This window comes from Rhincodon typus, chromosome 9, assembly GCF_021869965.1.
Source record: "Rhincodon typus isolate 14 chromosome 9, sRhiTyp1.1, whole genome shotgun sequence".
In the NCBI taxonomy this organism is placed as follows: domain Eukaryota; kingdom Metazoa; phylum Chordata; class Chondrichthyes; order Orectolobiformes; family Rhincodontidae; genus Rhincodon; species Rhincodon typus.
Genome location: NC_063340.1, coordinates 56,978,193 through 56,992,534, shown reverse-complemented (window position 1 = coordinate 56,992,534; position 14,342 = coordinate 56,978,193). Strand labels below are relative to the sequence as shown.

General features: G+C 39.7%; 1 long non-coding RNA gene across 2 annotated transcripts; it reads left to right on the top strand.

The window, feature by feature from the left end:
* The first annotated feature begins 7 nt into the window (after positions 1 to 7).
* On the top strand, positions 8 to 11,222 carry LOC125484056. 2 transcript variants are annotated; one of them, XR_007262928.1, is made up of 4 exons: positions 8 to 339; positions 3,719 to 3,775; positions 6,079 to 6,324; positions 10,962 to 11,222. It is a non-coding gene; the product is annotated as an uncharacterized LOC125484056 (long non-coding RNA). The 2 variants fall into 2 exon arrangements; XR_007262927.1 differs by lacking the exon at positions 6,079 to 6,324 and having other exon boundaries at positions 116 to 339.
* The last annotated feature ends 3,120 nt before the right edge of the window (positions 11,223 to 14,342 follow it).

The window sequence follows — 14,342 nt, the reverse complement described above, 5'->3', positions numbered from 1 at the left end:
TGACGTCGCCGGGAAACCACAGCATCATGACGTCACGATGCACCATGACGTAAAACGCTGACTGTCTGTCGCCGGTGTAGTTATGCGCATGCGCGCCTTTTTACCCTGGCTTGTTTTCTTTTCGCTGGTACCATCATTTTCTTTGTCAGCGACCAAGTTTCTTTCTCTTCATATTGTCCCCATTACCTGACCTTGCAAATCCGGGCTATCACTGCATTACTGAGGGAGTGCTGCACTGTTAGAGAGTCTTTTTGGATGAAGTGTTATACCAAGGCCTATCGACTGTAGATATTTTCTGATCACCCTTTTCAGAGACGTTATTACACACTTCTGGAGCAGGTGGGACTTGAACCGGGGAACTTTTAATCCAGCAGCAGGAACACGACCACTTGCAGTACTCCTGACTGCACTAGGGTTGTCAACTCTCCATGATAGGTCTGGACCCTCCAGGAATTGAGCATAAATCGCCAGAACACTGCTTTGGGCAACCTGGGGAAGGGATATTAAAAAAGATTGAGTTTTCTTGTCGTTTTCGTTTAACATTTCTGTTTACTCGATACAAAAATGTTGAAAAATGACGGGGAAAAGGTCTGTTTTGTTGACATTCAAGCATCGTTCATTTCAGTAATGAGTATTTTGACTTTATAATTAGTGCGGAAGCAGTGTGACTTCAGGATGAAATATTGGCCAACAAGTCTTGGGAATATGGGTCAAGTGGCTATAATTGAGGCCATAATACAGGATAAGATAAATATACACTTTTAAAAAAAAGCTACTACTAGACAGTCAACATGACTTTGTCAAGGGCAGATCGTGTCTGATAAATTTAATTCAGTTCTTTGGCGAGATGACACAGGAAGTGGATGGGCGTACTGCTATGGGTGTTAGTTGGATTTTCAGAAAGCATTTGATACGGTGCCACATGGCAGGTTGGTCAGCAATTTAGAAATATTTGCGACTGATGGAAGCAGAGGGGAGGTATAGGTGGGGATCTCTCAAACTGGAGACGAGTTGAAAGCGATGCTCCACAGGGATCAGTGTTAAGACCCTTGCTTTTTTGATGTACATAAATGATTTGAAAACAGGTGTTCAGGACAAAATCTGAGATCTCAGACAGGCATAAAATATTTCATCATACCACTTTGAAGAAGAACAGAGTGTGATCCCTAATTTGGTTGTAGTCAGTATTTATCCCGCAATCATAACCCTGCAAGCAGATTATCTTGTCAATATCATATCCCTGATTGTGAGAGCTTGCTGCGTGCAAATTTGCTGTCGTACTTAATATATTACAACAGCCCCTCCTGTTGTGTATATATATCAATATCCTGGGATTGTGAAAGGCACTATAAACATGCAAGTACCTTTTATATATAACTCTCCAAGACATCCTCTAATTCTAGTTTCTTATGGAATCATCAGTTGCCAAGGCCCTAGGCACTGGAGTTCTTTTAATACGTCTTTTCCTCTCTACCTTACTTTCCTCCTTTAACCCTACTTCAAATATACTTGGCTAATTTGTCTTAATATCTCCTTATGTGGCTTGGTGTCATATTTCATCTTCTAATGCTCAAGGAAAGTGTGTTGGAACTTTTTTTTTGATTATGTTAAGGGCATTATCAATCTAAGATTGTATAGCTACATGGATTTCACATAGAATTGCCCAAGGGAGTCAGGACAAACTATAGACCCCCAGTTATTGTGATTTCTATGGCGAGTTAAAATTTTTAAAGAAAAATTGAAATTTCCAGTCAATAACTGAGAGAATACCACATCAAAGTTTCATATTTTAAAAATTGATGTTTAAATGACGGAAAATACTGTTGACTAAACATTATATTCTTTTTTTTAGCGGCTTCTACTTTAGAAATAGGAATAACTTTATTGATAACTCACAAACTTGGCCACCATTCTGAGGCTAAACTTCCATCTGCGTTCTGCATGCAGCACAATAGAATCAGTTTTTTCTGTTTCAGGTGGTTCTACCTGTTAGTGCTTATTTATGAGTTGCCTACAGACCACAAAAGGTAAAATTGCAACTACTGCTCATGAAACCTAGATTTAAAGTCTGAAACCTGATTTCAAAGTGGCTTCCTCTTCTTCCTATTCTAGTGCAAAATTAGCTTTATATCCAAGAAAACTTGTTGATTTGTTATCCTCGATCTCAACTTCCTTTCATCTCCGATAAAAAGGGAGACTTTTTAGCACAACTTAGTATCTATAATATGTTTCTCCACTGTAGGAGACTTAGCATTATTAGAAATTGGTGTCATTCTACCCAACCATAAATACCTTGAACCTCCCTCTTAACAAATTAATCTACTATCTTCCTCAGATCTCTGTCAATTAAACACCTAGTCTGTCAAAAAGCCATTCAGGTCACATGACTCCTTGTAATTTAGCCTACATTTATAAATACAGTCCCAAAATACAGTAATTTTATAAACCAAAAGATACAATCCTAAACATGGTACAGGATAATCTTATAATCCTCACAATTGTGACACAAGTGGTGTTGAACCATCAGTGAAAAAACATGTAGCAGCATACAACAGAAGTATTCACATGGATACTCATAGACATGACAAAATCATAATTGAAGCTCTTAAAAAAGCAAAGGATTTGATATAAAACTCGTGAGTTACTGGTTTTTCCCAAACGTAAACAAATATAGATCGATGCTCACTAGTAGCTTTTTTTAAATTCATTCACGGGATGTGGATGTCACTGGCCAGGTCAGCATTTGTTACCCATACCTAATTGCCCAGAGGGCAGTTAAGTATCAACCACATTTCTGTTGTGTGTAGTCATGTGTAGACCAGACCAGGTGAGGACACAGATTCCTTCTCTAAAGAACATTGGTGAATCAAATGAGTTTTTCTGACAATTGACAATGGTTTTGTGGTCATCATTGAACAACTAATTCCAGATATTTATTGAATTCAAATTCCACCATCTGCCAGGGGAGGATTTGAACCTGGATCCCCAGAACATTACAAGGGTCTCTGCATTAATAGTCTAGTAATAGTACCATTGGGCCATCATCTCCCCTTATTATTATTCATTAAATTTCTAACAGGTTAGACCCCTCTAAAGTAATCAAACTACTGCAGTTGAAAATGCTTTACTAAAAAATTTTTAAAATATTACCCGTTATCCTAAGCATGTTTAATAAAAAAACACTTTACCACCACAATTGAATGATGCAGCTATTCAGCCCTTTGTGCCTATGTTTGATCTTTGGTAGAGCTATTCAATTACACTTGCACTTCCCAATCCTTTCTCTTTCACCCTGTTAATGTTTCCCATTCAGGCATTTTTCCAATTTCCTTCTTAAAGTTGTTACTGAATCTGCTTTCACCAGCATCTCAGGAAGTATTTTCTTAGTCAGAACAAATTACTGTATATAATGAAATTGTGATAAGTCAATTCAAAGGGAGCCTGTTGACAGGAGCTTTAAGATGGCCAATAAAGGAAGCCGTTGTGTAACCCAATTTGTGCACAAATGCATTGTATGTTAAAAATGCAAATGACACGGTGACACAGTAAATGTATGAGAAATGTCTTTTATTTCTTGATTTGTTCATTCCTTACGATACCTAGTACAGAAGAAGCCTGGAAAACTTGGTAATCTTTTTCCGTTCAGCATACTGTCTTTGGAGGAGGCTATCATGTTTGGCTGCAGTAACAACATGTTTTCTACGTTTTTGTGTTACAGTATGAAACCCCAAAGCATTTCTGCGGTCTTTTCAGCTTCAACTAGGGAAACAGGCAGGTGAGTAGTGGGCTTTCATTGGCTCTTCAGGGTCATCAGGATGATAACAATCTTTTCTTTCTGTTGATTCATTTTATCCACTTTCCTGGTCCATGCCCCAGAAATGCTCCAGGTCATTTGGGTGGAATGTAGCCCCATACAGTGTGAGTGGTGCCTTAACCTTGCAAAGCAATGGGGCGTCTTGGATTTTCTTATCACAATTTTTCACTGCCATCCTAGTTGACACAGACCATAACAGTGACAAGTTCTTTTCTTCACTTTCCATCATTTCACCTTTATACATTAAAAAAGAAATATGGTGAAAGACAGTTAAACAGTCCAATTTCATCAATTAAAAAAAAAATCTCTTGGAGCATATTCATTCAGGACACAGAAAAGGCAGTTTTGCACTCTAGCATGACCTGACTCCACTCCAATCACTTGGCATTATCATATGACAAGAGTGCACAAGTTTGGTGAATCTGGAATTACCAGTCCAGAACTTTTTTTAATCATGGACTTCCTTCTGCCGGCTGGAACGGCTGACATCTTTGTCAGGACAAAGTTCTGAGTTACCTTCATTTGACTCATCACAATTTGATTGAAGTTATTTTCACCTCTTGTTGTTTCTGGTTTTTCCTTAATTGCTTAAATCTGGGTTCTCTGATTACTTAGTCTTCTAGCACTGCAAACAGTTTCTCTTTTTGACTATATTTAATTTAAAAATGTTGTCAATTAATGTAAAAATGCAAGGAAATAATTAAGTCAAAGACTATAACACAAATGGATTTAAACTGATTCCCTGTACCTGATAGGTTAGGACCATGTGCAGGGAGATAGGATTAGATTAGAATGGCATCAGGGTTAGGGCAGACATGGTGGGCTGAAGAGCCTGCTCCTATGCTGTATGTTTCAATTTTTATGTTTGTTCTATGTTCGACATATTCCAGCTGCTAGAGAAATGTAAGAACATGGTAAAAGCCTTTACCTTACTTTCCTACATTTCACTAAGGCATATGACACCATCAGAACGGCAGGACTCTATAAGAACACCAAATGAGATGAGATTAGTGACCATAGTGGACACAATAGCCTGGTTTTCCATGGTGGGATCATGGTTCATTGGGAGATAGGAAGAGGTATCTGAGAGCTGGCACGCAGCCTCTGCAATGTCGAGTTCAATCCACCATATAACAACAGGACCACCCTTCTCGGCAGGCTTAATTACAAAGCCAGGGTTGGATCTCAGAGCATGGAGTGCAGTCAGTTCAGAGAGAGATAGGTTCAAATGACTGGGGGCAGGTGGGGGTGGGGTGGTGGCATGCAGAGAAATTGAGGCGATAAATGTCACATTGACAGTACTTGATGAACAGTTCGAGTGCGGGTAAACAGCCAGAAGGAGGGGTCCAGGTGGAGGGACAGTGTTAGAGGTGGGTGAATGGGTCTCTGGGACAGGGAGAGGACTCTTGTCCAAAGAAATGGGCATGGAGTTGAAGGCGATACAGAAAGAGTTCAATGTCAGGACTCTATAACATTTAGGAAAAAAAATAATCATTCACCAAAAGTTCTCAGTCTCATCTACTCCTTTTGCTTGCAACAGTTTCAGGGTGAAGAATGGAGTGAAACAAAGCTGTGCCCTAGTCCCAACTCTTTTAGAATCTTTTCCCTGTTCTGAAGCTATACCTTCTCTGCAGATGTGGATAAGGAGCCCAATTAACCACTGGGCAAGACAACAAGCTTTACAATTCATTAAGACTGAAAATGAAGTTGAAGACACATCACATCCTGATCAGAGAACTTTTTCACATCTAGGATGCTGCACTAGTTACCCACACAGCAACTCAGCTACAAAGACTCTTGTACCGTCTCTCCCATGCCTGTAATTTGTTCTGCCTGACCACAGGCATCTTTGCTGTATGTGACGGATTATGGTACATCTGGCAATCATAACTGCAGCAGCCATCTCAAAAGGCAGAGCTCCCAAGTGTTGCACAAACAAGCAGATGCAGCTTTGATGGATTGGGCATGGTGTGAATTTGCAACTGAAAAAGTATTTTACCTGATGCAGCAATGCTAAGTTACTTTCAGTAATATAAGAAGCTGGGTGTGGAAATTCTGGTGTTGAAGAATCTAGGTGACATTTATTACAGTTAGATGTAAACAAAGCATTCATAGGCATATAAGTGTCTGGGCTAACATTAGCTTTCAATTGCAATAGAGGTGCATTCTTCAAGTGATCCCAGAGTCAGATGAATTATGAGTACTTATACCTACAAGGCACATGCCGAGATACAGTGATTATATCATGAGCATGTCTCTTACAGGTATACAGACTGTGAGATGTCACTCAACAGGGCATTCCTGCAGAATGGAAAATGGTCACATGCACAAGGACCTTCTGTATGTTGAAGTTACCAGAGCTAGACCACCCAATGGTGTTGGATAAAAGCAGGAGCGGAGTTGGAACAATGCTGTTAAATAACCTGCCAGTGCTCGGTTAGAAGACTACCAAAAATTGAAAGTAAAACAGTGTATTTTAGAAATGCTGAAACACTGCACAACAAAGTGAAGTAAGTTCATTAATAACTTTTATGAAAAATATGTGAGCTTACAGTTTGAACAAAAGATTTCATGGTAACCTAGGGGATGAAGTGTGTTATGTGATAAATTCCTTTTTCTCGTATGCAGTTTGTGCAGTCAGAGCCAGCGTTGAGTTAGCACTGGAACATTCAGAGAACAGATCATTCCAAGGGATTGCTACATTCATGTCTTACCACTGGTCATGGCCTTTGGTTCAGCCTAGCAATAAGAGTGGGGCAGTTTGCAAGGTTTTCATTAAGTCACATCACAGGGGTCACTGAAGAACAGTTGCAAAGTCACAGTCAGTTGGCAAAGAAGACAGACTGAGTTGGAGGCGGGCTCCACGTGAAGCTATAATGTTTAGGAGATGATTAATAGCACTGGCTCTTTCCCATCAGAACTCAGGAAGAAATTTTGAGTCAGTAGGTGCATAATTAATTTGGGACTTCGTGAGAGATGATGAACAGTTGGTTAACTCCGCAGTCAGAACTTGAGAAGAAATTTTAGGGTTGTGTGACACCTGACTTTCGAGATTCAGTATTGAGGTGGAGAACCGTATTTTCAATGGGTGGGAGATCAGCCATGTTGGCATGATATGGCTGGTGCGTGTCCAGTGCCGCTCTCTGTGGACAGCGAGGTGTTGCAGGTAGTCAATACCCATGGAGCATGCCCTAAGATGGGGAGGCCTGGAGGAGCAAGCAGCAAGCTGGAGCCATCATGTAACTGCTCTGACTTGCATGTCAGGAATAGACACCTACTCATTTCTTTCATGCAACTTTCTAGTTGTGTAAAAACTCCATGTAAGTGAGACGGTAATAGATCATGGTGAAATGTAAACACTAGGAAATGGGCTTTGTGCCACTTACTAGTGAGAGTCTCATCACGCCATTCAAATGATGGAGGGCTTAGTGTCGTGGTGCGGTGACAACAATCTCTCGCTCAGTATCGGCAAAACAAAAGAACTGATCATTGACTTCAGGAAGAAAGGTGGAGGACCCCACCCCCACACCCCCATCTACATCAATGGAGCTGAGGTGGAGAGGGTCGAGAGCATCAACCTCCTAGGAGTGACGATAACCAACAATCTGTCCTGGGCTTCCCACGTAGATGCGATGGTCAAGAAGGTCTCCTCTTGTTCAGGCGGCTTAGGAAATTCGGCATGTCCATAAGGACCCTCACCAATTTCTACAGATGCACAATAGAAAGCAGTCTATCTGGGTGCATAACAGCCTGTTACAGCAAATGCTGTGCCTGAAGACTTAAGAAACTACAGAAAGTTGTGTGCGTAGCCCTGACCAGCACAGAAGCCAACCTCCCATCTGAGGCTCCTGTTAGGAATGTTTACTAATGTGACATTGACTTCTTGCACCTAGAAGTTGCTAGCTGACAAAAGGAGGAAGAGGGTGGTAATAGGACTAGAGCAGTCAGGAAAGAAGAGTAGAGATGGATTGGGGAATATAGAAATCTTGGAGGTGTAATGGGAAAGGAAGGTGGGCAATGCTTCGAAAGCCTGTAATTTCAAATAAATCTGTTGGACTACAACCTGGTGTCATCTAACTTCTAACTTTGTCTTGATGGTCTGGATGGAAAACACTTTAACCCCAGTTGCCTCCGTGCCAAAACTAAATTGACAACCTTTGAAAAACATGATCTAGTTTCTGGATAGCACACTTAAATTTGGCGTACAAAAACCTCAGTCTATCCTTGAATTTTGCTGAAACAAACCTCGTATATTAACACACACCTCCTCAGCCAAATAATGTATTTTGCATCAGAGATAGTAGGAACTGCAGATGCTGGAGAATCCGAGACAACAAGGTGCAGGGCTGGATGAACACAGCAGGCCAAGCAGCATCATAGGAGCAGAAAGGCTGACGTTTCGGGCCTAGACCCTTCTGTCTCTGGATGACCAAAACACATCTCCCTATCTTGGTCCTATTTTTCTAACTGTAGTGGCCAATGTTCTGGGGAAGAACAAAGAAAATGCTTCAAAGACAGTTTGAAGCCCTCTGTGAAGGGCAGCCAAATTGACCCTAATGATCAGACAATGCTGTTACCAATTGTTAAGCATGGTAATAGTTTGTCCATCAACCTGCATTATGCTTTGAGTTACAATGTCTCAATGAAATCATATGTTTTAGAGACATGGGCAATAAACAAAAAGACTACTGATAAAAGCTACAAGCATTCAAGATGGGGACGTGTAGGAGGATATTTCACATATTCAGCGCAATCAAAAAGGCTTATGATGAGGTGCTGGAAATGGCTGGAGGAAAGAGTAAATTAGATCATAATGAAAAGAAACAAGTACAATATTTTGGTCATATCATTAGAGTAGATGATAGAGAACATTACACCTTAAAAATATGCTCCCTTGCTTTGAATTGCCCCATCCCAGGGAAGAGACTTTTGCTACTCACCTTATCTATGACCCTTATGATTTTATAAACCTGTATAAGGTCACCCCTCAACCTCCTACGTTCCAGTGAAAAAAGTCCCAGCATGTGCAGCCTATTTTTATAACTCAAACCTTCCATTTCCAGTAAATCTTTTCTGAACCTGCTCCAATTTAATGATATCCTTTCTATAGCAGGGCAACTAGAACTGTACTCAGTACTCCAGAAATGGCCTCACCAACATCTTGTACAACCTCAACACGATGTCCCCGCTGTTATACTCAATGGTCTGAGCAAAGAAGACAAGCATGCTAAATACCTTCTTAACCACCCTGTCTACCTGTGACAACTTTTTCAAAGAACTATGTACCTGAACCCCTGGGTCTTTGTGTTTGACAATGCTAGCCAGGGCCCCACCATTAACTATATAAGACCTGCCCTTGTCCGCTTTACCAAAATACAATTCCTCACATGTGTCCAAATTAAACTCCAACTGCCCCTCCTGAACCCATTGGCCCAATTGATCAAAGTCCCTTTGTAATCTCAGATAACCTTCCTTGCTATCAACTATATGCTATCAACAATTTTGGTGTCATTCGCAAACATAGTGTTCACTCCTCCTAAATTCTCATCTAAATTGTTTATATAAATGACAAGTAACAGTGGATCCAGCACCGACCCCTTTGGAATACCACTGGTCAGAGTCCTCCAGTCGAAATCAACCTTCCACCTCCACCCGCTGTCTGCCACTATCAAGCCAATTTCATATCCAATTGACAAGCTCTCCCTGAATCCTGTGCTGTGCTCATCAGTCTATCATGCAGAACCTTGTCAAAGGCAACGTCTACTGCCAAGTTAAATGGAACCATTGACTCTTCCCCTCTGTGATGTCTCAGCAGTTCCAATAATCTACTGGAAGGCAGATTTCTGGACAGCTGTGACACCGTACAAGCTCTTTTCTATGCTGCTACTCACTTGTTTCTATAAACGGGAGACAATTTTAAACCTGCCTGATCACTGGAAACAGAACAACTGGGCAATTAATATTTAATATGAGTCTGATCCACTGAGTTCACACCCTCATCTTCAGATTTCTTTATCCTAGCCTCTTTATTCTCTCTCACTTCTATCCCACTTTACACACTCTAAACTGTGGCTGGAACAGCCATTCATCTGACTGCTTATCTTTCACACTAAAATATGACCCTTGCTCCTCTACTTCATTTCAGGTGTTGAAAATGTCAAGACCCCAGTGTCAATTTAAATAGAGTTTCAGAATATTTGGAGGACCAAACAGACTAAAATTAAAATACTTGACATATTTTCACAGATGCTTACACTGCATCCATCAAAGATGGAAAGTTTGAATTCCTTCCCTTACAACTCAATTTGTTTTTTCTTTCTGTTTCCTATTATTTTGGCATTAATACATGTCCTCTTTCCACTTTGATTTCTGGCTTACATGTTGATGGATTGATGTGCACTATTTTAATTTCAGTTCTCTAGCTTGCTGTTTGTTTGAAATAGATTATAATCGTTGATGGGTTTGTCCAAAGCAATCATAACCTGATTGAACTAGACCTATTAAAAGTATTTCAATTGCTGTTATTTGCAGAAATTAAAAATGCTAAGTTTCATTTATAGTTTGTTGGGCTTTTCAGGGTATTTTTACCCCACCTAGCTAATTCATATGAACTGGGAGCATCAAGTGTTCATAACTACTGAAATTAATGCATTAGGAAGATGTATCCCATATGGGTAAAAAGAATAATCAACATTTCTGCAGCAAACATTAATTTCTTTTTATTTTGAATTTGTGCTCTAGGATTGCCATTCTGTAAATTTTTACTAGATGTGCTCACTTATTCAAAATAACTGTTGTATTTTGTTTGTGATTTTGGATTACTGGTCTCAAGAACCATAAAGGTTCACCAACATAGCATCTACCCAATTTTATTCTTGGGGAATTGGCTCTTCTGGGTGATAATTCAGACAGAAGAAATGGAACAAATTGATTAGTCTATCTGAGCCTGTTCCTGAGGATTTGTTGTATTGTTCCTTTGAGATTCAGTTTGTGTATACAATGACATTGATGAGGCACCTATTCTGCATCAATTCAATTAGTTTCAACAGTATTTAAGCCTAATATGAAAGACATTGAAGTATATTTGTCACAATTAATAGTTGACTGCCAGGATGCAATTGCTTATTTAATAATTTTTTTTTTTTAGAAAACAACACTACAGCCAAGTTATTTATTCATGGCTCAGAATAACTGAAAGTTGCCAAATATCTTGGGTGTGAACATGTTACTGGACAAACTCTCTGGCACTGACTTCTGAAGAAACTCCTGAGAATCTAGTTGGCTTTGTGGTGGGTCTTGGATGAACACATTTTTGTTTGAAAAGATCATCTTGAAACAGTGTATTTTGATTTCTGCAGGATGCCAATATGCAAAAATGCCAACAAAAAAATAAAAAAATTCACTAGCAGTGCTTATCCATGTTCTTGATACAATAAGCATATTCTATACAGTATATACAGTACAACTTTTTTTCCCCATTCTGGTGTACTTTAAATAAGTTTCATGAAGGAGTTGTAGAGAGTTTTATTGTTGTGGTAAATTTAATGTGGGTCCATAAGCATGTTGTCATTTTCTGGTGTCCAAATATTTCCTCAGCCTTGAGGGACTAAGCAAACAAAAATGTTCTGGTTCTTCTATGTGTTGAAAGCCATAAAGTAAGCAGAACCACATAAATTAATAATTAACAACTATTGAAATGTGATAAAATGATCTAATAGACTATGTCATCTTGGTTTGACCTGGCAGGGATCCATGATGTGATAGTTACTGACTTTTCGACTCAATCAAAGGCCAATAGAAACGTTAGTGATTAAACATAACTCAGACTATTCGATACATTCAGTCCATATTGGCATTCACCCTGTTTTAAATCAAATAGCTCTAATCACACTTAGACTGTTCTCATATTCGTTCAATCCCTTTTCCTTCATCTATCTATTCCAGATTATGTTAACATAATGCCCACCTTAGTTATGAACTGTGGAACTAAAATCCACAGTCACATTTTTTCTGTGTAAGTTTCTCCAATCCTGTATCCTAGATCTCTTGGTGCTAATGCTTTGTCAATGGTCTCTGAAAACAAATTGTGTGGTACAAACAGAAAGAGTTGCTTGCAGATTCACCACTTTTGTATTTCTGCTCTTGCTTCTCTTGAACTAGCTATATTTCCTGACAAATAAAAGTGGTTAGCTTTGGGCTGACCATTCTTTCTTTTAGAGCTTTGAAGAGTCAGCTTCCATCTGTAGGGGTACACATTTGAATAACATCAACCCTAATCAGCTTTAACAGATCTCCACTGGAGAAAATTGTAAAAAGCCTACAGTATGGCAAATTTTGTCTAATTTTATATACCCGTCCTGTCCTTCTATAATTTTAAACACTTTCATCATGACACTCTGTAGTATGCATTTTTCTAGCAATAACTAAATACATGCTTTAAAAAAATATTCCTTAGTATTTTTCTTCCTCATTACCAGGCAGCAGCTGAGTGAATATGCATAGTTCTCTCTTTAAAGCTTCATCATACTTCCTAGTACTGCACATAATATTCTAATTGAGCTCTTATTAAAGTTTTACATGGACTCATAATTAGCTTTTGGCTTTTACATTCCATACCTCACAAGATTAAACTAGAATCCTATTAGTTATTTTTTTCTACACATTTGTTAACTTGAGAGGCTGTCTTTACATAAACTACATAAAACCACATGACTATGATTTGACCCAACTGTTCAATGCTGGTGTTCTATTTCCATGTCTGGATGATGAGTGGCTTGCAGGTAATAGTGTTCCTGTGTAAATGCTGCCCCTGTCCTTCTAGATGGTGAGATGGAGGTGCTATCTAAGGACTCTTTGTGAATTTCTAAAGTATACCTTTTAGATGGTACACACTGCTGCTCTTGAGTATCAGTGGTGGATGGAGAAGATGTTGATGGATGTGATACCAATCAAGCAGGTTGTTTTGACAAGGTTGGTGTCAAGCTACTTGAGTGTTGTTGGAGGTGCACCCATCTAGGCAAGTGCGGACTATTCCATCGTACTCCTGACTAGTGCCCTGTAGATGGTGGACAGGCTTTGGGGAGTCAGGAAGTGAGTTACTAACCCCAGAATTCTAAGTTTATGACCTACTGTTGTAGCTACAACATTTATGTGGCTGGTCCAGTCAGTTTCTGGTCAATAGTAACCTCCATGGTGTTGAGAGTTAGGGACTCAATGACGGTAATGCCATTGAATGCCAAGGGAATATAGTTTTATTCTGTCTTGTTGGAGATGGCCATTGCCTGGCACTTGGGTGAGCCCAAATGTGGATATCATCCAGATATTACTCCAATTAGGCTTGGATCATGAATGCTTCCCACAGGCCCAATGCAGTAGATGCTCCCAGTCTACTTGGGCCAAATCGAATTTTGCCTTAGGAAAATTAGTTTGTCTCCAGTTTAGAACTCATATTTCTGGTCTATCTTATACTTTTCCATAACTGTCCTAAAATCTAACTGAGTTATTGTTGCTATCTCCAAAATGCTTTCCTACCGATATGCCTTCCACCTACTGGCTCATTTCTGAATATTAGGCTAGAACTGCCTCCTCCCTTGATGGACATTCTAGTCACCAACTAAACAAACTTTTCTGGATGTAATTCAAGAATTTTGTTCCCTTTCTACCTTGCACGCTAAAACTCTCCGAGGTAAACTCTCCTAATGTTACTGCCTTATTATTCTGAGACTTTGCTGACATTTGATTACAGATTTGATTATCTCTTGCTGACTACTTGGGGGCCAATAGTACACACCCAACAGGGTGTTTGCACCTTTTGTGTTTTTCACTTCTACTCATATGGCCTCATTTGACAAAGGAAAAGCACTGTGGATGCTGGAATCTGAAACAAACGCAGATGATGCCAGGGAAGCTCAACAGATTGAGCCGCATCTGTTGAGAGAAGAACACAGTGAATGTTTTGAGGCCAGCATAACTCTTCTTCAGAACTTCATATCACAAATTCAACTAGCCACTACTCTAATGGTGCCTGTATAAGGGAGGACATTGGGATCACTGCTCGTGGCAGCTGGGAGAGTTACTGTCCGGCAGGTGAACATACGTGCATTGGAGTTTGGCGCACTAAGTTCAAATGGATGTTTTTGAAGAAACTGGATTAAAAATGGTAAATTTTCTTTGAAATTTTTGCCAGTTGCATGAGAATTCCAGATGGTTAGGTACCAGATAGAGTCTTAAGAGTTATAGAGTCATATAGCATGGAAACAGGCCCTTTGGTCCAAATTGTCCACGTGGACCATGTTCCCAAACTAAACTAGTCCTACTTGTTTCAGAGATAGTAGGATTAGTATTTTTCTGAAGAAGTTCCTAGGCCCGAAACGTCAGCCTTCCTGCTCCTCTGATGCTGCTTGGCCTGCTGTGTTCATCCAGCTCTACACCTTGTTATCTCTAGTCCCACTTGCCTGTGTTTGGCCCATATCCCTCCAAACCTTTCTTATTCATGTACTTATCCAAATGTCTTTTAAATGTTGTAATT